The sequence below is a fragment of the Elephas maximus genome, chromosome 10 (assembly GCF_024166365.1).
Source record: "Elephas maximus indicus isolate mEleMax1 chromosome 10, mEleMax1 primary haplotype, whole genome shotgun sequence".
In the NCBI taxonomy this organism is placed as follows: domain Eukaryota; kingdom Metazoa; phylum Chordata; class Mammalia; order Proboscidea; family Elephantidae; genus Elephas; species Elephas maximus.
This window is the reverse complement of record NC_064828.1, coordinates 71,211,358-71,235,165: the sequence shown is the minus strand read 5'-3', so window position 1 is coordinate 71,235,165 and position 23,808 is coordinate 71,211,358.

Here is a 23,808-nt window from a genome sequence, read left to right as displayed (position 1 = left end):
TGTAACTTGTCGAAGGCCACATAACTAGTAAGTGGCGGCTAGGATTTGAACCCAGGCAGACCAGTGCCAGAGTCTGGGATCTCAGCCACTACCCATCCACTACCCAAGAGTGCTTGTGGGAGAGGTGTTTTGCCCCCATAGATGGCTGGCTCCACCCTGTAACTTGAACTCAAGTAGTGCTTACCGATAAGCTTATGACTTTTTGGTGTGTGTGGTCGGTAGCAAAACTGTGTTAATTTAGAATGAATGAAAGCTAACGCCAGGTGAAAAGCCAAGATAGCCAACTGCAAAAATTATTTTAAAGCTCTTTCAGCCAGATATATATAGGCCACAAAAGATTAGGCATTTATTGTAATTGTTAAAAAGATGCCATAAAAATAAAGCATCAATAAGGTAGGACTGAGTTTTGGTTTTTTGTTTTTCAACTATTTGTAATTACATTTCCTAAAACAATGAGAAATTACATCTTCATCAAGCACTTGGTAATTGAAGCCCAAAGCTCATAAATCATCGTCAAGATGCTAGCATGCCATATTGCACCTGGCATGTTCCCCACTAGAGGGACAGCTGCTGTGCCCTCGTCCTTCCTGCTTCAAAGACAGGACAGCACTCATTTCTCAGAAATGATCTGAAAAGAGCTGTGCCAAATTCAGGGCTTAGGGACAAGCAAAGGGTGCAGAAATTAATTCACTTTGGAACATCATATTTGTCAATTTCCAATCATATTTGCTTATTTTTCTGGAATAAAGATTTAAAAAACCTTCTTTGCTACCTTTACACCTGTGCTCATCAACACTCAGTTAAGAACTGACTTGAGGAAAGCAATCAAAAGCTTTGTTCCAGGCCTTATTTGATAATGGAATATATGCAGCGTGCAACCTACTCAGAGTTTACTGTCCACAAAATTGCATTTTCTGTTTGCATTTATCACTTGAGATACATTCAGCATTTATCTGGCAGCTGGCAGCAGCTGGAAAGCCTTGTGATGGTCCAGACTCTGCCATTACCTCCTGCACAAAGACACACACATACACACAAATACACACACACACACACACACACGCATAACACTTAAAATCACAGAAGTCAAAGGGGTCTTACAAATAATTCAATTTACACTGCTGATTTTACAGATGGAAAAACTGAGGTTCTGAAATATTTTTTGTGTCTAGTTAGTCATTGCACTGGTTAGGACCCTTAGTTTCAAGCAACAGAACTTCACCTCAGACTAGTTTAAGCAAAAAGGGGGATAATTACTATAGGGCTGTGGATGTGCATCAAGGAACTCAATGGCAGCAATACAGCCAGGCACCAGACCAACTGGAATCAGAGATTCAAAGCCTACTTGTTGTCTTGCTTTGTCTCTCCTCTCCCCCAGCTGCGCCTTCATGCTTGGCTCTCCTTCTCTCTCAACCTACTTCCTCAACTCCCAGATCAATTCCAAAAATTCCAGGGAATAGATTCACTAGCTTAGCCTAGTTCAGATGCCCATTCCTCAACCAACCACCTACAGCCCAGAACTCCATCACATCGTAACATGACTGCTTCCATTGCAACAATGTGATTGAGTGGAAAATTCCCTGAAAAAATGGGTATGGGACAAAATAAGTAATATGAACTCACACTAGAATTTAAAACTTTTGACATTTGGTTGATTTGCCTTTTCTGCTTCCTCTCTCATCCTGTTATTTGTAAACTAATCATTTAAATATATACAGAATCTCTTTCTATAATACATTCATTCATTCTCTGATTATTTATTAAACCAATAAAAACAGTTGCCATCAAGTCTATTCCAACTCATGGCAACCCCATGTCAGAGTAGAATTATACTCCACAGGGTTTTGAATAGTTGATTTTTCGAAAGTAGATTGCCAGGCCTTTCTTCTGAGGAGCCTATGAGTAGACATGAATCTCCAATCTTTCAGTTAGCAGCTGAGTGTGTTAACCATTCGCACTACCCCAGGACTCCATTATTTATCCATCATACACATTCATTGTGATTAACAACTAAATAGTTGCATTTAATCTTCAGAATAGCTTGGCAGAAGAGGCAATGTTATCTCCATTTTACAGATCCAAAAATTGAGTCTCAGAGAGGATGGGTAACATCTCTAATATAGTAGCTAAGAGTTAAAATAATGAATGACAAGAATAAGTACACAAAAGTGTATGGTAGTAGAGAGAAATAACTGAAATCTCAACCTTAAACTTGAAGAGAAATACACCTGGAGGCAAAACATGAGTTCAGGACATCAAAAAACCCTTGACTCATGAAAAAAAGAACACCGAGCCTCTTGTAAGAGCCCACAGGCAAGGCCCGTCTTACAGAATTTTAAGGGTATTCGTCAAGGTTTGCAGGCTCTAAGATGTCAATCCCATTACCATTTATTCCATCATTATTTAGAATTGACTCTCATGGCAAGGAAGACTACAGGTATACTTTAGGGAAAGCATGTGATCATTACAGTCAAAATCGGAAATTGGAAGTCTATCTGCTGTATCTACCTTTGTGTACAGTTGGATTGTACAGTAATTAAACAGGATGGACAAAAAAAGATGTCAAAGCTACGTAGTGTTCACTCTGAGGCACATCCTGCTGCACGTGAACTGAAGTACCAATTAACTGCAGGCCACTTGCTACCTGTCTTGGAGATGCTTATGCCTCACCAGCAATAGAAGTACTGTCCCCTCTAGAGATGGGGGATCTAGAACCAGGCTTATGATGGACTGAAGGCCATTCCAACCCAGAGGGAACATGGGCTCCTCAGTGGCTGTCCTGGGGCCTTCCAACAGTAACTCCCAACACCCATGAGGCAACTTACCGAAAGAGGCTGAGGGAGATTAAGAATCTAATTCAGGCACATTATATAATACCTCATTTACAATGACATCTTTGAGAAGTGCGTATTCTTTTCTCCATTTTACAGACGAAAAGCCTGAGGCTCAGAGCAGTTAAATTGCTTGTCCACGGTCACAGAGCCAGGAATAGCAGAGTTGACACTTACACATCTGTCAGACAACACAGTCCATGTTCTCTCCACATCCCAGGCTCTCTGGGGGACCGTGTCTTTACCAACATCAGGAATACCTGAAGGCAACTCTCTCTAGCCCCAGCCTCACCTATTCCCACACACCTTTCCTGAGTTGAGATGGGGTGAAGGAGGGCCCTCTCACAATTCCCTTATCCCTGTTCTCGATGATGGGGGTGGGGGGGCAACAAAACAGAAGTATAATCAGAACACGCTGGATAACTACTTCCTTGCTCTCTGGAGCCTTCCTGGCCAACCCTCTGTTTTGGGCCTTTTATCAACCACTTCCTAGTCTTAGTGCCACAAACAAAGGACAGCCCCTCCCTTCATGCCCCTACCATTTACCCTCATATGCTTTATTATTCCTCATTTCTCTCTCATCTCTTTTCTTTATGCCAATTCCCCACCCCACCACATCTTAGCCCATCCTCCTTTAAGGATGAAATAGAAGAAATCACGGCAGAGTCAATTCAAACTATTTTGATTTACCATACTCATCCCCTCCCCTTTAATGCCTGTACCTTCTTTCCCTTCCTTTATATTTTACAGTTCTCTCTCATCTCTTTTCTCCTTGTATTTTCTTTAAATTTAGCTCTTCTCATGCTTTCTCCATTTTCCTGCCACAAGGACTCCCCTCCTGTGCTTACATTAGCCCTCCCCCACCAGCTGGCCTCCCAGGCAACCCCAGTCTGCATGCTTGCCATCCTGGACGAGTTGTGTACACCCTGGGTTTTCACTGTTTACACTCTTCCCATGGCCCAGGGTACCAGCTCCACCCTTGCCATACTCTTGCCCGCCTGAAGGTTGGTGCCTACAATACTCTGTGTGGGATAAACGATAGAAAGGAAAGAAAACTGGAACAGGAATACATAAATATTTATATACCCAAATACAGTCCAGAAAAACAAATGTGTATGCATTTTTTAAATCAACTTTAAAAATTTAACGGAGAGTTGAATATCATGAGACTTTTGTTTCTAAATTTTCATGCCTTCACCAAAAAATTTGGAATATTAAAATTATATCACTACTATAGGACCTTTTTCCCTGTGAATTGTGGGCATTTTAACCGTTTCCTAAAAAAAAAAAAAAAAAAAAAATCTAGTAATTGTAATTCCCCAAGAGTTTCCTTTTTGAACAAACTACCTTTTTTGTACATAGGGTTGCTCTGAGTTGCAATGAACTTGGTGGCACCTAATAACAACAACAACAACTTTTTGAATAAGCTATATTCCTTATAGATCAAATCTAGTCACCAGGCTCTACTTTAATCAATGCCCAAGTAGAAAAGAATTACTATGTTCAGAAGAAGCAGCAGTATAGGAGAGGGCAAGAAATCTGACTCCCTGACTTCTAAGTAAGGGAAGCTCTGGTTTAGAGCAAACTGTACTGCACAAAATCTTTCCATTTTAAGTAGAGCTGATCCATGAAGACCATGAAGATCTATGAATTATTTGGTCTTTCTTCACCATATAAAGGTTTCATCAAAGAAATTCCTCAAAAAGTTGTTGTTGTTTTTAGGTGCCATCGATTCGGTTCCAACTCATAGCGACCCCATGTACCACACAACAAAACACTGCCCAGTCCTGTGACATCCTTACAATCATTGTTACATTTGAGCCCATTGTTGCAGCCACTGTGTCAATCCATCTTGTTGAGGATCTTCCCCTTTTTTGCTGACCTTGTACTTTACCAAGCATGATGTCCTTCTCCATGGACTGATCCCTCATGACAACATGTCCAAAGTATGTAAGATGCAGTCTCGCCATCCTTGCTTCTAAGGAGCATTCTGGTTGTACTTCTTCCAAGACCGATTTGTTCGTTCTTTTGGCAACCCATGGTATATTCAATATTCTTCGCCAACACCACAGTTCAAAAGCATCAATTCTTCTTCAGTCTTCCTTATTCATCTTCCAGCTTTCACATGCATATGATGCGATTGAAAATACCATGGCTTGGGTCAGGAGCACCTTAGTCTTCAAGGTGACATCTTTGCTCTTCAACACTTTAAAGAGGTCCCTTGCAGCAGATTTGCCCAGTGCAATGCGTCTCTTGATTTCTTGACTGCTGCTTCCATGGCTGCTAATTGTGAATCCAAGTAAAACGAAGTCCTTGACAACTTCAATCTTTTCTCCTTTTATCATGATGTGGCTTTTTGGTCCACTTGTGAGGATTTTGTTTTCTTTATGTTGAGGTGTAATCAATACTGAAGGCTGTGGTCTTTGACCTTCACCAGTAAGTGCTTCAAGTCCTTTTCACTTTCAGCAAGCAAGGTTGTGTCATCTGCATAATGCAGGTAGTTCATAAGTCTTCTTCCAATCCAGATGCCCCACTCTTCCTCATACAGCCCACCTTCTTGGATTATTTGCTCAGCACACAGACTGAATAGGTATGGTGAAAGGATAAAACCTTGATGCACACCTTTCCTGACTTCCTGAACCACTCAGTATCCCCTTGTTCTGTCCAAACAACTGCCTCTTGATCTAGGTACAGGTTCCTCATGAGCACAATTAAGTGTTCTGGAATTCCCATTCTTCGCAACGTTATCCATAACTTGTTATGATCCACACAGTCGAATGCCTTTGCATAGTCAATAAAACACAGGTAAACATCCTTCTGGTATTCTCTGCTTTCAGCCAGGATCCATCTGATATCAGCAATGATATCCCTGGTTCCACGTCCTCTTCTGAAACCGGCCTGAATTTCTGACAGTTCCCTGTTGATATAGTGCTGCAGGCACTTTTGAATGATCTTCAGCAAAATTTTACTTGCGTGTGATATTAATGATATTATTCTCTAATTTCCACATTCGGTTGGATCATCTTTCTTGGGAATAGGCATAGATATGGGTCTCTTCCAATCAGTAGGTCAGGTAGCTGTCTTCCAAATTTCTTGGCATAGATGAGTAAGCACTTCCAAGCACTGCACCCATTTGTTGAAACATCTCAGTTGATATTCCGTCAGTTCCTGGAGCCTTGTTTTTTCACCAATGCCTTCAGTGCAGCTTGGACTTCTTCCTTCAGTACCACTGGTTCCTGACCATATGCTACCTCTTGAAATGGGTGGATGTTGACTAATTTTTTTGGTATAATGACTCTATGTATTCCTTCCATCTTCTTCTGATGCTTCCTATATTGTTTAATATATTCCCCATAGAATCCTTCACTATTGTAATTTGAGGTTTGAATACACAGAGAATACACAGAGTCACTATACCAAAAAGAATTAGCTGACATTCAACCATTTCAAGAGGTAGCATACGATCAGGAACAAATGGTACTGAAGGAAGAAGCCCAAGGTGCACTGAGGGCATTTCAAAAAACTAGCTGGCCTTAAAGGGTTAAAGCATTGTTCAAGTTGTCATCTATTAATTTATATATAATTTTTCTGGACTGTAACACACCTCTGGAAGAAGTACATCTGTAAGCAAAGCAGGAGTCAAGAAACGCAAACCATCGCTCATATGAGAAAGGAAAATCTGTCAGCTTCTCATAAGAGCCAATAAGCAAAGCCAGCCACGTAAACAGGATTTAAAGGGTGTGTTCAATATCCCCAGGCCCCAAAATATCAATTGCATTACCATTCATTTGGCCATTATTGAGCTGTAACCTAGAGTCTTAAATCTTTGATTTTTAAGCTTTTTAATGTTACAAAATCCTTGGGGATTCTGGTTTAAAATTTTCTCCTGAAATATATCCATATACTAGATACACACCAGACTTTGCTTACTTTATTTTGAGGGGTGTGGGTCAGTCCCCTTGCCTTAAGCTACAGCCTAAATTATCCCTTAGCCTCCTGGCAGAAACCTGAGAGCCAGCTGGGAACAAAACAGAACTGAAGACAGGACCCAAATTCATGGCATCAAATGGGAGGAAAGGGTCCCAAAGATCAACTCCTTCACAATGCTACAGACCACCATCCCGAGCTGGAAGAACACACCCCGGAAGCTCTGAAAATTGGGGGCTGGGAGTGAAGGTTGTCTTAAAAAAAAAAAACTTACACAACATTGAAGTGTGTGGAGATCAACTCCCTGAGAGTTCTTTAGAATAAAATTCCACCATCTTGTTACGATTTCTCAAATTATACATTCTCAGACAGTGAATAGCCAAAATGTGGCCAAAGCTATTTAGAAACACTTCAGAGCATATGAGCATAATTTCATACTCCATTATAAGGGATTCTTATGAAATTACATGCTGCATCTTTCTGAACCCCAAGTCAGTTTATCTTAAGAAGTGCTCTGATAAGTTTATACTAAAGCCTTCAGAAATTAAAAATATGCCTTAAGACTACACTAATTCAGCTAAATAGAGAGTTCCCAATTTAAACAAGAGAAGTTTTGTCATTGAATGACTGACTTCCCCAAACATGGTTTCTTTTTTACCCAATTCTTTTCTGTCTTAAAGACATTAACAACAACAACAAAATTGCTGTTGAGTAGATTCAGACTTATAGAGACCCTATAGGACATAGCAGAATTGCCTCATAGGGTTTCCAAGGAGAGGCTGGTGGATTCAAACTGCCGACCTTTTGGTTGGCAGCTAAGCTCTTAACCACTGCACCACTAGGGCGTCTTAAAGACGTTACATCTCCTAATTGTCCAGTTTTCCTTCCCAGAGAGTTCACTTAAAAACAAAACCATTGCCATCAAGTCGATTCCGATTCATAACAACCCTATAAGACAGAGTAGAATTGCCCCACAGAGTTTATTTCCTAGGAGAGCCTAGTGGATTCAAACTGCCAATCTTTTGGGTTGGCAGCCATAGCACTTAGCCACTACGCCACCAGGGTTTCCACTTAAGCATCGTTAAGTCACAAAAGCTACTCCTTGAAAACAAACTTCTTCAGTAGCAATAGGCTATCGGAAAGCTGGTCAAATTTTAGACTTTAGTTCTATTTAAAGGCAGAAACTATTTTTATTTCTGCTTTTAGCTAAGATCAGGATGCAGGATGAACTTGGGAGACCCAGTAGCCCTTGTTAAGGAACTTAGCGCGGCCCTCCTGGCAAAGGTCAGTAAGGTACTGACATCCCAAGGTGGCACCACGTAATAAATGTGTAAGAGAAAGGCAAAGTGTGTTACCATTCATTCGGGAAGATTCTAATGTAATTCAAACGCCTCCAGGGCACACCAGGTTGTTTGAACAAATATGGTCCAAAACATTAGCATTCACATCTCAGTTTTGCTGACTAGAGTCCTACATGCTAATAAGAATCTCCAAGTGCCTGAGAAGTACTCCCCACCCATATATTTCTAGGAGTCCCCAGAGGGTGCATTACACGTGCTCATTCTCAAGGCACCCACACTGTTTGACTGGTTGCCATTGCTCCAGGACACACAGCAGACCAAAAACCCATTGCCATTGAGCCAATTCTGACTCATAGTGACCTTAGAGTTAGGTTGGCCCTAAACAGTATGCTGCTGAGCGCTAATGTGTCACAGAGTATCATGGCATGGCTTTCAGTTTTCACTTACAGCTATCTCCCTCCTCAAAGATAAAAGGGGATCTTAGGGGCTGGGCTGTGACTCAAGTCTCACAACATTCTCATGACTGGACTCAGTCTCCCTCCATCCCTCTGATAAGTAAGCTTTCTTATAAAATCCTTTCCCCTGAGGGTACACATCTTACAAAATCTCCTTAACAAAAAAGAGCCAATCGACATCAAGTGGATTTAGACTTACCGAGACTCCACATATATCAGCGTAGAGCTGTGCTCCACGGATTTTCAATGGCTGATTTTTCAAAAGCAGATTGTTAAGCCTTTCTTCCAATACACCTCTGGATGGACTCAAATAACCAAACTTTCAGTCAGCAGCCAAGCAGGTTAAGCATTTGCATGACCCAGGAAATGAGATCTCCTAAAAACCCATTGCTGTGGGATCAATTTCAACCCATAGTGGCTCAACAGGACAGGTTAGAATTACTCCATAGGGTTTCCAAGGCTGTAATCTTTTTTAAAAAAGCAGACTGTCAAAACTTTCTCCCTCGAAGTGTCTGGTGGTCCGAGCTCTTAACCATTGCACCACCAGAGCTCCTAAGATAGACTAGCCCCCTGCAAACAGAGGGTTCTCAATTCACCTCACCTTCTGTGGACACAGGTAAGCCTAACTGAGGCTCTTACTACACTGACATCAAGGAAGGAGAAGCAGAGTAGTTACTCAAACGTCACCTAGTAAAGGCCAGAGTAGCAGGATGGGGGTCTGGGAACCATGGTTTTCGGGGGACTTCTAGGTCAATTGGCATAACAAAATGTATTAAGAAAACATTCTGCGTCCCACTTTGGTGAGTGGCATCTGGGGTCTTAAATGCTAGAAAGTGGCCATCTAAGATGCATCAATTGGTCTCAACCTACCTGGAACAAAGGAGAATGAAGAACACCAAAGACACAAGGAAAATAGGAGCCCAAGAGACAGAAAGGGCTACATAAACCAGAGACTACACCAGCCTTAGACCAGAAGAACTAGATGGTGCCCAGCTACCACAGATGACTGCCCTGACAGGAAACAACAGAGAATCCCTGATGCAGTGGGAGAACAGAGGGATGCAGTCCTCAAACTCTCATAAAAAGACCAGACTTAATGGTCTGAGACTGGAGGGACACCAGAGGTCATGGCCCCCGGGCCCTCTATTAGCTCAAGGCTGAAACCATTCCCGAAGCCAGCTCTTCAGACAGGGATTGGACTGGACTGTAAGAGAGAAAATGATACTGATGAGGAGCGAGCTTCTTGGCTCAAGTAGACACATGAGACTATGTGGGCGGCTCCTGTCTAGAGGTAAAATGAGAAGGCAGAGGGTGACAGGAGCTGGCTGGATGGACACAGGGAATACAGGGTAGAGAGGTGGAGTGTGCTGTCACGTTAGGGGGAGAGCAGCTACAGTTACATAGCAAAATGTGTATAAGTTTTTGTATGACAGACTGACTTAATTTGTAAACTTCCACGTAAAGCACAATAAATAAAAAAATTTTTAAAGAAAAAAAAAAAAAACCTCACCTAGTAAGGCTCCTAACATTCCCTTGGAGTTATCAGACATTATCTTCAAAGTAAAATAATCTGCTGGAGTGATTAAAGTGTCCCACATCATGTAAGAAAAAGAGGAACATCAGGAGACAGAAGACCACGAAGGGCAGGCAACCCTGCAAAGGCAAGAACAGAAAAAAAGAAACTATTAAGGAAACGTAGAACAGTGGGTTTGCACTAGCACAGGACTTCACAAGGCTGTACTTGGCAAGGGCCAAAAGCAGCTTTTCATTCCTCACGATGATAAGTCAGTTACTCCCAGCTAGACCAGGGCCCAGGCTCCACTCCAGAGTGCTTTGCAGTAATGGCGCATAAATGTGATGTGACTTGCTTATGACTGTAATCCAGGAAAGCCAGGAGGGGAATAATGACAGGGTAAAGAAAATTCATTACACTGTTACCCCCCTCAGACTCAAAGCCTGGCTGTTTGATTTTGCTGATCACAACAGGCTGTTGTGTGGTGTCAGGGATGACTGTAGCTTGCCAGCATTTGGACATTTCTGCAGGTTTAATTATTCTCTGGTAATAACTTCTCCCCACACCTATGAAGAACAGATGATCAACAATACCAACCCAGGGTCCCGCATACTGTGCAGGAGAGAGACCACTTTTTCCAAGCATAGTTTAGGCATACTGTATCCACAGTATGGTGTACTCACTGTAAAGCTTTAATATCAATAATATCGGTCTTTCACTTACAGATATTTAAATAAATGCTTTCCATGTGAAGCAGGAGTAATTATTACCAATATTTGGGTGAAACCAGAATATCGGTGACAGCTCCAACAGCTGCATTCAGCTTTGGCTCAGTAACAAAACACAGAAAGCTCCCCAGTGAGAAACAAGGCAGGGTTTGATGAATTCCACTCAGTTCTTCGGTTACAGATTATTAAAAGATGAATTATAAAATTGGCACAATAATGGTCATGCACATTCTTTTTGGCCAGCATCATCCCCAAGGCTCTGATAGTCACAGAAGAAGCTTTAAAGCAGAGGACAATTCAGGTCTAGCTCAAACAGACACTGTTTGTAAAGCTGCCACGCACCATTAGCACAAGCATGTCCCTGAGTGATTGTTTGATTACTTACCACAGACAGCCACACGCTGTTGCTAATGGGACAAAGACAACCCACGATGACATAGGGTCTGACTATTGCCTTGTTCTGGTCCATGAGATAGAACTCAAGAATATTTAGGCAGGCAGGTAATGCTTCTAGAAGATGTTTAACCAGAGGCCTTGGACTGAGGGAGAAGTTCTAGATCTTGCTAGCCAGACAAAGGGTTTGGCAGTACATTCTTGTGGGATTCTAGGTGGAATTCAGCAAAATATGCTGAATCTATTAGGATGCTGAGAATTTCCAGTACAACACGTTAAATATTTATTCCCTTTTGGATTGATTTTTCCTGAAACATGAGGGTTGAAGTTAGAATACATACATCTAGAGGATTCTCAGCATTCCACATCTCTGGCTGAGAACAGCTGACACCCTTTGTCACACACACACACACACACACACACACACACGACATCCTCAAGGACATGGAGACAGCAGGTGCCTTCAGAGAGGACCCGGGAAGGATGCGTATATATAGTTTATCCAGGAGTTGAGCGAGCAGCCTGCTGTTTGCCTCCATTTAGCACCTTTTCAAGCGTGACCTCCTCTAGCATAAAAAATTACTCGGGGAAAAAAAACCAGCTTTGACTCACATTCTTGTCTACCCATCACTTGATTCTCTCACTGATCTCAGGACTACCTTGGGCTTCCCACTGTTGTTCCTGAGAACCTCCTGAAGGCTAGGACCATGGTTCTCCCTTGATGTGAGGCTGGCCTGGGGTAAGAGGGACAGGAAGAGAACCTGCCAGGGCTCCTTCACTGCATTCCTCACTGAATACACAAAGCCATGGGGACGTAACAGGCTTTGCTGAAGGCTTGGTGGTAGCTAAAGGATACCACAACATAGGAATAAAAGTAACTCAGAACACTAAACATGAGTGTTTAGTGCCCACAGAAGCTTACCAAAGTAAACCCTTCTCAGGGATGCCCCTTAAGTTACATCCAGTTCCAAATCTCAGTTCCCTATCTTAAAGTCCATCTTTTCCATACCCTCCTGGGAGGGAGAACTACTTCTTCTTACCTTCCCAGAGGGAATCTCCACTCCCTCCCTAGGACCAATTTGCTTTTCCAACATGAAATTCTATGAGCCTCCACAATCCCTAGCAATGTTTCCAATCCCAGAATTATTCGGTCAAAAATGAAAATCCTTTGGTCAGTAATCCATGTTGGACTTTAGTATTTCAAATACAGCCACCATGGAGATCTCTCCACTGTGTGATCTGAAGGTAACATGCCCCCAGATTCTTCCTTTAGTCTTTTAGGATGCTGTAGAAACTTCTGGACAGAGCATGTATGCATGGTACAGACATACACATCTCAAAAACGAAAAATAATTTTCTGAAAAAATACCGTCCAAATCTATATAAACACAAGCCTCTCATCTCTCTGAAGGCACCTGCTGTCTCCATGTCCTTGAGGGTGTGTTGTGTGAGCGTGAGGCAAAGGGTGTCAGCTGTTCTCAGCCAGGGATGTGGAATGTTGAGAACCCTCTAAATGTATATATTCTAACTTCAACCCGTATGTTTCAGGAAAAATCAATCCAAAAGGGAATAAATATTTAGTGTATTGTACTGGAAATGTTCAACATCCTAAAAACACTTTCTTTAAACAAACAAAAAACCTATCAAGATTTTTAATACCCACAATGGAAAGAGTATTTTATGTTTTTGTACATAGCGATTTTAGTTTGCCTTTGCTTTGTCTTCCTATTCCTGACCACACCTTAGTTTGCCTTTTCTTTGTCTTCCTATTCCTGACCACACCAGTAGACCGACTAGGTACTGGCAATGGGCTACATCATAGGGTCTTTCCCATCAGCAGTCACCTTCCCCTGAGTCACACCCTGAGACAGTCCTTCCCAACCTTGATCGCATCATATAGCACAATATGTAAATGGTTTGGAGAGCTCACGGCAAAGTGCTGCTCTAGGCTCCACCTGGCCTCACAGAATGTAGAGAGGAAGCAATATCTTGGCACATCCATAACCTCTGTGGGGCACCCTGGGGAGCCACAGCACATCTGCTGGAAAGCTGCCCACAGCTAGACAAAGACCAAGCAAAGCTCTGTGTGTGTGTATGTGTGCACGTGTGTGCCTGTGTGCATGTGTATGTGTGTGTCCCTTGAGCCAGATCAAATTTTTAGGCAGAACTTCCTCTTCCAGCATTATTGGCAAGTAGAAAGAGAAAAACATAAAGATAGATTCTCCACTGTCAGCAGTAAATCCCTAAAAGCTGGGCTGAGAGCTTGGGCTGTGGTTTATTCGACACGTCTGTAATAACTGGCCTTCAAAATTCAAAGAGGCTTTCTCTCTGACCTCACCGTGACTAGTCCCAAGTTGAGAAGCTATGATCTAAAAAGTTAACCAGAGAGGTTGAGTACTCTTGATATAGAGTAAAAAAAAAGGTTATTAAAAGGTAAAGGACAACATGGACAGAATTTTAGTCACAACCTTCTTAATAAACATGAAAAATCTCATTACATGAGAGTAATTGCACCCAAATCCTGGCTTGTTGACTGTCACTGAAGAAAAAGGACAGTATTCTTCTTATTGTCCACTGTATCCCAGTTCTTAACAGAATGTTTGGCATATAGTAAATGCTCAATAAATATTTATTGAAAGAATCTGCTCCACAGATTGAAGGAGTGGATAACTCTTACTCTACTCATCTAAAATTTAGTAAAATGAAATTCATCCCACTTGTCAATTACAGTTTAAGGAGATTATCTAGCAGGAGGCGGCTTTCTTGAAATAAGATTTCAGGCAGAAATCCATCTGTCAACTAATGATACAGACATTAAGAAATGAGAAGTCTCTAACGAAATTGCTAAGTCTAACCTCCTGGCTGCGCAGAGAAGCGGCTGAAGTGTCATTATCAGCTTACACGGCAGGATGAGAGTCCTTCAACTCCTTCTGTTCTCCACCTTCAAAATCTGTTGAGAAAGCAGATACCCAGCCATGAAGCAAACAGGCCCTCATGCTGTTTACACTATATGACACCCTGCTGGTTAAAGTCTTCTTCCAGCATTCACAATGATTCTAAATACATTCACTATTTTCTTGATGCAAGATGATAGTTGACATAATGCAAATAGTTACATTAGAATAAACACAAGCACAATTAAAAACTCAATCATTTGCATATCCATTCTTTTTTATTCATAATAGTTAAACCAGAATTGAGCTGAAGTTTATAACCTTAACATCTATGGGGAAAAAAAGAAGCTTGTTTAAAAAATACATAGCATAAATAAGCAGATGTATTATTTTACTAAGATTATACAGGAGGCTACATTAATCTTACTTGTGTGAACAAAATTTTAAGTACTTTTTAAGTGGTTATTTGCACATAAAAGGGCTAAGGCTTTTTAAAAATGAGTCTTATTTATTAAAAACATGCCTAACTGGATTTCTTCATCAATGCTTTATTGTATTCTGCCTCCTTTAATGGTGCACTAAAAAGCACTGATACTGAATTGTTTTTGAAATATTCTATAATATTTTACTTTTATAGTAGTTTAGCTTAATCTAAGTTAATGAAGTTTTATTCTATGGAAATATTGAGGTAAATGAGCTGATGAACACAAATGTTACTTTATAACCAAAGAATATGGGATTTCAAAAAATAAAATAAAATGCTTTTCCATCCAAAACAAACAACCTTTTTACGAGTACCTATTTTTGTCTTTTCTCCTTGAACTTGACCAACACTTCATTGTGGAAACAGTTGACTGAGTAACACAACGGCGAGAAAGCAAAGTGAAGAAAGTATTTTTTTCTCATCATCTATAGTTTGATGTTTGCCTACTTTATCACCTGTTCACTTTGTGAAATTTGGATCCTAAGCCACAAAATCACAGAAAGGAAAATGTAAGCCAGACCATGTTTCTGTCAGTAGAGTCTGATGGGTTTTTATCTTGGGCTTATATACCTCCGAAAAGATTTTCTGTAATGTTATTTAACATTCATTTTACACATACTTAATAAGCACCTTCCTTGCATAAACTCATGCCTCTATTATCAAAAATGCTTTCCTTATTTGTGACTTAAGTTAAAGGAGACTTAATTAGCCACCTGTAGAATTATTCATTTTTAAATTTATGCTTTCAACAAATATTTCTTGTGTCACCTGCTATATGCCAAGCACTGGCCTAGAAAAAAACTAAGGCAACTGAAAGTTCGAAAGTTCAAGTCCACCCAGAAGCACCTCAGAAGAAAGGACTGACGGTCTACTTCCTTAAGATCTGCTACTAAAAATTCTATGAAGCACGGTTCTACTTTGACACACATGCGGTCACCCTGAATTGAAATCGACTCTGTGCCAATTGGTTGGTGGGTAGCATAGGAAACTCATAACCTAATGAAAGAAACAGGTCTGTAGCAAAGTTAATACCACTTTATCAGGAATATACTAGAAAAACCAAACCAAACTCGTTGCCATCGAGTTGATTTCAACTCATAGTGACGCTATAGGACAGAGTAGAACTGCCCCAAGGAGCAGCTGGTGGATTCTAACTGCCAACATTTTCGTTAGCAGCCAAGCTCTTAACCACTGCACCACCAGGGCTCCAGATATACTAGAGGTAGGTACAATGGAAGACCAGTCAACTCTATCTGGTGCTGAAGAGGCCAGATGGAGAAAACAACAGCTCATCTGGTCTCTCCAGAAAGAGGAGATGTTCCCCCAAAAGGACTGGGAGGGAAAGGCATTACACACAGCAGGAAGGCCATGAAGAGGCATGGTGAGGGAAAACAGTGGGCAAATGATGAGTAGGTCATTATCATTAGAAAGCAATAGCATGTAAGATAGGAGATGCTGGAAAGGCAAATTAAAAACAAATCATGAAGAACCTTTTATGCCCATGATAATTCTGCTCATTGTCATTAAAGCCAGTAGCTTTTTGTCTATTTTTAAGTCACAGAAAACTTCAGTAATCTCATAAAAACAACAGATCTTCTCCCTAGAAAACACACATTTCATATACAATCTTCCCCCAGCATACTCTTATGCCTCCAGCCACTCTACTACCCAAACACACCATCCTTGTTATTTCATGCATGTTCCATGTGTCCAGACTTTTGAATCCAAAGATCAAGATCCCCATTCAGACCTTGAAACAAAAAAAATTGAATTTGAGTTGGAGTCCCAAGAGATTGGCTTCATGGCTCAGACTCTGCCTTTTCCTCCTTTCTCGTCTTGAACTTCCCAAGGCAATTCCCTATTCCTTCCTGAAGTTATGCCATGGAGAAGCCTTCAAATTTTAAAAGTTCTTTCTCTCACACCTGTCCTTCCTCCTTTATTTTCAGCTTTAGTTATAACCACCACCACCCCCAATATCTGTGGTACTTTACAGTTTGTCAGTATATCACACTCATTCAGCACCAGCTTATCTACCACTCTGAAGTGATTTAGAGGGACTTTTACACCCATCTATAATCAGCTTCTTCAGGTAAAGATCTACATGCAAAATTAGCTATAACTTTAACCTTTTTCCTTTGATCCTATTTTTCTATGTGAAATAATTTCTACCTCCCTCTTCTTGATCTTCTCCAAGTTCTCCAAAATCTTTTTAATAAAGGGATGTAAGATCAAGACGTGATCAGAGCTAAAGATAATGAGCAGATTAATTAACAGTTTCCACAATTAAAAAGTCATACGCATCCATCCCATATCATACTATCATTCCTAACTCCAGAATTTGGTTGCTAATTTAAATATAACTTATAGTTCATGAAATTTCTCCAATCATCTCAACTCATGATAAAAATATTAAACAGATACGGTCCCACAAAAGAACAACAATTCCTGGGGAGCCCATGTGCAGGTCAGGGGGCATTGGTGGTTCAGTGGTAGAATTCTTGCCTTCCATGCAGGAGACCCAGGTTAGTTATGCAGGAGACCCAGGTTCAATTCCCAGCCAATGTACTTCATGGCCAGCCACCACTTGTCTGTCAGTGGAAGGTTTGCATGTTGCTATGATGTTGAACAGGTTTTGGCAGAGCTTCCAGACTAAGATGAAATAGGAAGAAAGGCCTGGCAATCTACTTCTGAAATCAGCCAATGAAAACCCTATGGATCACAACGGTTCAATCCACAACCAGTCATGGGGATGGCACAGGACTGGGCAGCATTTCACTGTGCTGTGCATGGATTGCCATGAGTCGAGGGCTAACCTGATGGCAGCTAACAACAACGTACAAGTCAAGAAACAGTCTCCATGGTCTCTATCCCTGCTCAGTCTTATGCTGCTTCAAAAATCTTTAAGAGATCTCAAAAAAAAAAAAAAATGCTAACTGCAGCCCTTCAGAGAGTAAGGCAAACTCATGCCTGGAATAAGTATGCTTATCACTGCCGCTTCAGGGTGGAAGTGTCCAGTGTAGTCAATTTGCCACCCAGAAGGTGGTTGGCCACTTCAAATGACAGTATCTGTTTCTGGCAGGTTGGACATTTGCTGAAGCAGTAGGTAGATTTACCTTGGTAGGTGAGAGCCCATTGTCAGCTTAGTAAGCTGTTGGGCCCATGCACAGCATCCATCTCTACTACTTGACTACTTTATTCACAAGCCTCTTGCATGTTCTTCCTGACAAGAGGATCTTCCCTCATCACTGATTTTCAAGGCTACTCCTAAGTGGACTATAGCACAACTACAATCTATTTCATGTTTGTACTCTTTCTCTATGTCAACCCATTTGTGAACCAAGCTCAGGGTTTTTTCTCCTCTGTTTGCTGGTCATAAGGGATTCCTCCCTATGGATTTAACTGTAAGCTGAGGGAGAAACACTGGATGACACCATGCAGGACTCTGAAGCAGGGATAGTAACTCAGAGTTATCCCATGTTGAAGTGAGGGGTTCAGACCTTTGTACCCCTGTGTAGACCAGTTTTGGGATAGGAACTCCCCTGGGAAGGAAGTATGACCTTGGATGAGGTGACTCCAGACAAAGCAATTCCAAAAAATGCCAAGAGTTGAGGACTTTCTGTCAGCAGCACTTCCAGAATCAAGCCTGAAGGAAGATCTAGGTAGTATATTATAGAATTCATTACATAGCCTGAGTTCAAATCCAGGCTCTGCCAGTTTTTAGATCCGTGATCCCGTGTGTTAGTCCAGGACCATCAAGAAGCAGATGTCAAGACAGGATTAGACATACAAGGGATTTATTGGGAGAAATGTAGGAGAAGAAAACTGAGAGGGAACTGGAGGAGATTGGGGGTGTTGTCAAATCATGATGTAGGACTGACTCCTGTGAAGAAAAGAGGGAGAAAAGGAAGGAAGGAAGAATTGGCGGACTGCAATGCAATTCTAAGAGAGTTTAGGCAAGGCCTATGGGAAGTCTCAAAGCAAATTCACTATCAGAGGCGTCCCACACCTCCAAGTTACAAGCCTGCCTTAGCACTTCTGCTGTACTCAGTCACTGCTGGGAACAGCCATGGAAAGCAGACTCAGCACAAACATGGTGATGGATTTCAGAGGATAGATGCTGGGGCTGTCCATCGATTTTGCTTCTTATAGCAGGAGATCTGAAATGTACATTGTCAAAGCTGCAACACCTTTAAAAGTTTCTTCAACTTTTTAAACTTCAATTTTCTTTCCTTGAAACAGTTTTATTGAGATATAATTCACTTGCCATTCAATCTTTATTTAGTATATTCACAGGGTTATGCAACCAGCACCACAGTTGAATTTTAGAACATTTTGGCCCTCCTTTAAAGAAGTCCTGTACCCATTGCCAGTCACTCCCCATTTCCTCCCACCCGCCAACTCTACGAAACCACTAGTCTACTTTTTTGTCTCTAAAGATTTGCTTATTTTGGACATTTCACATACACGGAGTCATAAAATATGTGGTCTTTTGTGACTGGCTTCTTTCACTTCAGTGTTCTTATTCATAAAAATATAGATAATAAAATTGACTTTGCATGTTCTTGTGAGGATTAAATGAACTAACATGTATTACTTCCTGGCTGTGGAACCTTGGCCTACAGCAGTGGTTCTCAACCAAAAGCAGTTCCCCACACCAATGCCCCTGGGACATTTGGCAATGTCTGAAGACATTTTTGGTTGTCAGTATTAGGGGAATGCTATCTATGAACAAAGGCCAGGGATGATGCTAAACGTCCTACAATGCACAGGACAGCTGTGATGGTTAATGCTATGTGTTGGCTTGACTAGAGAATGAGTCTCAGTGTTTTGGAAGACACTGTGTAATCACCTTCCCTTTTGTGATTTGATGTAAGCAGCCAGTCAGTTGAAAGGGGAGTTTTCTTGGGAGTGTGACCTGCTTCTAGTATATAAATGAATGTGCTGGCAAAGCTCTCTCTCTTTCTCGACCCTGCACTCTTCTCATTGCCTGACTTCTGGTTCTTGGAACATAAGGCTGCAGAGGTCTTTGGCCTGCCACTTGACCTGCAGATTTTGGGTTCATCAGCTCCTGCACCCACATGAGCCAGCAGAGGTCTTCAGCCTGTCATCTGACCCACCAATTTGGGACTTGCCAGCCCCCACAATTGTGTGAGCCATTTCCTTGAAGTAAATCTCTCTAAATACATATTTATATACACTTCACTGGTTTTTCTCCACTAGAAAACCCAAATCAAGACAACAACCCTCCACAACAAAAAAATACCTGGTCCAAAATGTTCTTATTGCTTAGGTTGAGGAACCATGGGCTAGAGCAATACACTTATCTTCTCAGTTTCCACATCTATAAAATGGGTTGTTTATTGCTGGGTGCTGTAAGTGAAAAAAAATCCCTGCTCTCATTGAGGTTACATTCTAGTGGGGACAAAAATATCACCTACTTCATAGGCATTTGAAGCTTAAATGAGTTAATAAATGTAAAGCACTTGGAACAGGCCTTGGCATATAGTAAGGGCTCAATAAAATTTATTTCTTTTAAAGCAATTATGCCAGTGCCCATCACATAATATATGCTCTTTAAATGGCAATTGAGATTACTATTAATATATATATTTTTTTAATCCATTGCCATTGAGTTGATTCTGACTCATAGTGACCCTATAGGACGATATAGAACTGCCCCATAGGGTTTCCAAGTAGCACCTGGTGGATTCCAATTGCCAACATTTTGGTTATTAGCCGAACTCTTAACTGCTACACCACGAGGGTTTCTGCTATTAATATAGTTGAGTAAATATTTCTTAGCCAAAATTTGCTCCCTGAGTACCTTGTGTCTCTTGCACCTGCCACTTGTTCTCAACTTCCCATGGGGGCCTAGAAATGCTCCATGACTTCCATCAGCTCACAAGGATAATGAGTTCCATGTTAAAGAAAACAATAAGTTGGTCTATATTTCTGCCATAGATCCTGTTTTTTGTTTTGTTTTGTTTTTGTTTTTGCATTTCCTGAGTACGAAATGGTTTCCTAACGGTCTCAAACAGAGGAATAAACAAAGGTGTATAAATGCCAAACAAGGGGGAAAAATGACTTGGTGAAGGACAGCCTAACATCATCTCAGACCTGAATTCCAAATAAACTGCTGCCCCTCCAGAGAGCTCAATACCCATCTGTAACAAAGCCAAAAGAGCAATAACAAAACCAAAATCATTTTGCTCCTCTGCTCAGCTTTCCACCAATAAGTACAGATGCTAAGCAACATTCTGTACTGGGTATTAGTTAGTTGTGGTCCCTATTTATACATTCTTGTTGGGATTTGTTTTGCTTTGCAGGCACATCTATCGCTGGCTCATGACCAAGAAAGCCCTGAACTTTTCATTCTGTGAGCTCTTTTCATTGAGTCAAAGGCAAAAAAGGCTAACTAGAGAGGCAAATCATGCCGCCCAAAGCACAGCAGCTTTGACTCCATGCAAAAAAAATTATTTTTCACCAAGATAATTCTCTCCAAGATTGCTTGCTAGAGAGTTTTGGGAGGATGAGAAGCTACTGAAAGCAGAATAGTCGAACAAAAACTGCCTGAACGTCTCCTTGCATTCCTGTCAGTATAAGAGTTTGTGTCCAAAACTCAGTGAGGGACTGATACATAAGAAGGCCTCTTTGAAGAATGCAAAATGTGGAACTCATTTTTCTCTAATAGATTGGAGCTAATCAAGTCAGGCATCAATTTTGGGGGTAATTCTGAAATCACAGAGGATCACCACTGAAATAATTTTCTGCTGTGTATATTTCTTATGGAATGGTTCTAGAACTGAAAAGTGGATCCCCTTCTGTAATTGCCCAAGAGAAAAGAGTGACTGTTGAGAAGATTTGTGTGTTAATAAGGTTCTCATTAGGACTGGAGTCCTTTCCAACTGTAATCCTGAGTTAGGTCCAGAATGTGGAAGATTTGCACTCATTGAAAGGAATGATAATTAACAATGGACACAGTGGAACACAGGAAGAGAAATTCCAGAGATGTTTAGGGACAGGGTCTATTTCATCACTTATGGGGTGTTAAAAAATAGAGCTTCTGGCAGATTTTCAACAAGACTTACAATATAATCTTAATTTTTTTTTCTTTTAAGATCCAAGAATAAAATTGTGTTCCAATGTAAAATGTTGTCCCTATTTTCTTCTCAATTTTTATTTAATTTTCATCATATTTGAAATGAGTATTCCTCCTCATTACCTTTGTAATACCTCTTTAACTTATAAATGCCAGATATTTGTAATCTTTGTTATTCAAAAAAAAGTATATACCAGATATGAGCCCTTACTTTTTCTTAAACAGCACAGTTTCTACAACTAACTCCTCCCTTCCTTACTGGCATATAAATTAACACAGCTCAAGGTCATTTTCGCTGACCATGTCTCCTCAAGGAATATTTGGCTAGAGCTATTTATATAATTTTAAAATGCTTCAGAATATTTTCTGAAATTATAAATTTATGTGATAAACTTCTTCCACCCTAGAACTAGCAGAGTAATTTTTAAAGATGTGAACTTGTGAGTAGAGTTTAAACGGGTTCTTACTTAGAAGAATTTAGGAAGGCTTGTTTCTCCGACATAAGATATAGATGACAAACACCCTTTTGACTCTGCATCAAAAGTCCAGTTTCCCAGTGTTTGTGAAGAGCACAATCAGGGATATTTTGAAAACTGGGCTCCAATATAAATTCCCATGCATTATTTGCTTACAACTTATGAAAAACAATACATAGAACTTTCACTATTCTACATTTCTTTTCATAAGAAGTCTCAGAAAAATAGCACACTGAACCAAAAACTTAGTGATTAGTAACCTAGTTGGTAGACTCAAGACTGGCTGCTTTAGGAAGTTTCAGCCTCTTTTCCTGCTTGATACCATGTAGAACTAAAACTTTTTTTGGAGAACACAGAAAAAATTGTTGTAATATGAATGGTCAAGAAAATATCATCTTAGTGGTGGTTTATTTTAGTTATGTTCATTAAGAAAAATGGATACAACAAAGTTGTATCGTATGTGTGGCACAAAAGTGTAAGCAAACATACAATGGGATAAGAGAATATTACCTCAGTCACCTCTGTTCTCTTGTGATGTCCCACATACCTCTGTCACAACACATGTCATATGATATTTGTCTACATTACATTCCCACTCATCTCTAAGCTCAGGGTGGACAGAGAGCAAGCCTCAGTGATCTTTGTTTTCCTAGGATCAAGCTCTTAGTAGGTATTCAAACATTTATAGAGGCAATAAGAATCATGTACTCGACTTTCTTTGTTACTTAAGCCAAACAAGTACTAAAATTAAAGTGCAAAAATGTATAAGTAAGCCAAATACATGCTTCTTGCCTAATGATAATGTGAATAAAAACAATCTCGGGAAAATATCTAGACCTACCCTTCAAAACCATGATTTCTCAGATGATCCTGATTTGAATGACTTATTCAATTTTCTCAAGGATGGAACACTCTAGATGCATAGAAGAGAAGCCAATTTATTACATACAATAGATGCCTTGGGGTATTAGTTCTCTCAGAGAACTCTGGATAAGAAGGGCTGATACTGACAGTTGGTTCACAAATTTAAACTAAGAATATGAAAAGGAGAGAAGACTTAAATCAGTTTTCAGTCTGACCCCAGGAAGAGGGATGACACATACTGATTAGGCCAATCTGTTTATGTACTGATTAAATAGTTCATGATAAGGCTTATGTCTAAAGCTCAGGTATCTGAGAAAGCAAATCCTGAGGCAAGGATTTAAAAACATTAACACTTTATTTGGGAGATGTAAACCCAGGGCAGTAAGAGAAGAAGAAAAGAAAAGAAGTCAACGACCAATGCATTGCAATATCCTACACTCTGCTACCATACCCTCCCTGCACCAGCTACCACTTCACAAGACCTGGGAAGAGATCCAGTAGGTCCCTCAGCAGGCATGTTCACTTAGCATGGGGGACTTATCTGGAAGTGCCTGAGGAAGAATTGCACCTCAATCTATGAAAGGCGGAATGGAGGGAAGCTTATCCACCCATATTCAATTTCTCATTGATCAAGTTTCATCCTACAGAGGACTAACTCCCCTTCATTTCCTGGTTGCATTATCCAGCCCCTCGGAGTCCCTCAAGACTCCAGTCTCACACCTATAGAGCAGTGCTTCCAGTAAGTTCAAATGTGAAGGTGCAACCAGGTGAGGGTGGGGCACTGACCAAGAGTGAAAGAAGGTGGTAGTAGGGGGAATCTATGAAGGCGCATAAGGCTTGTGC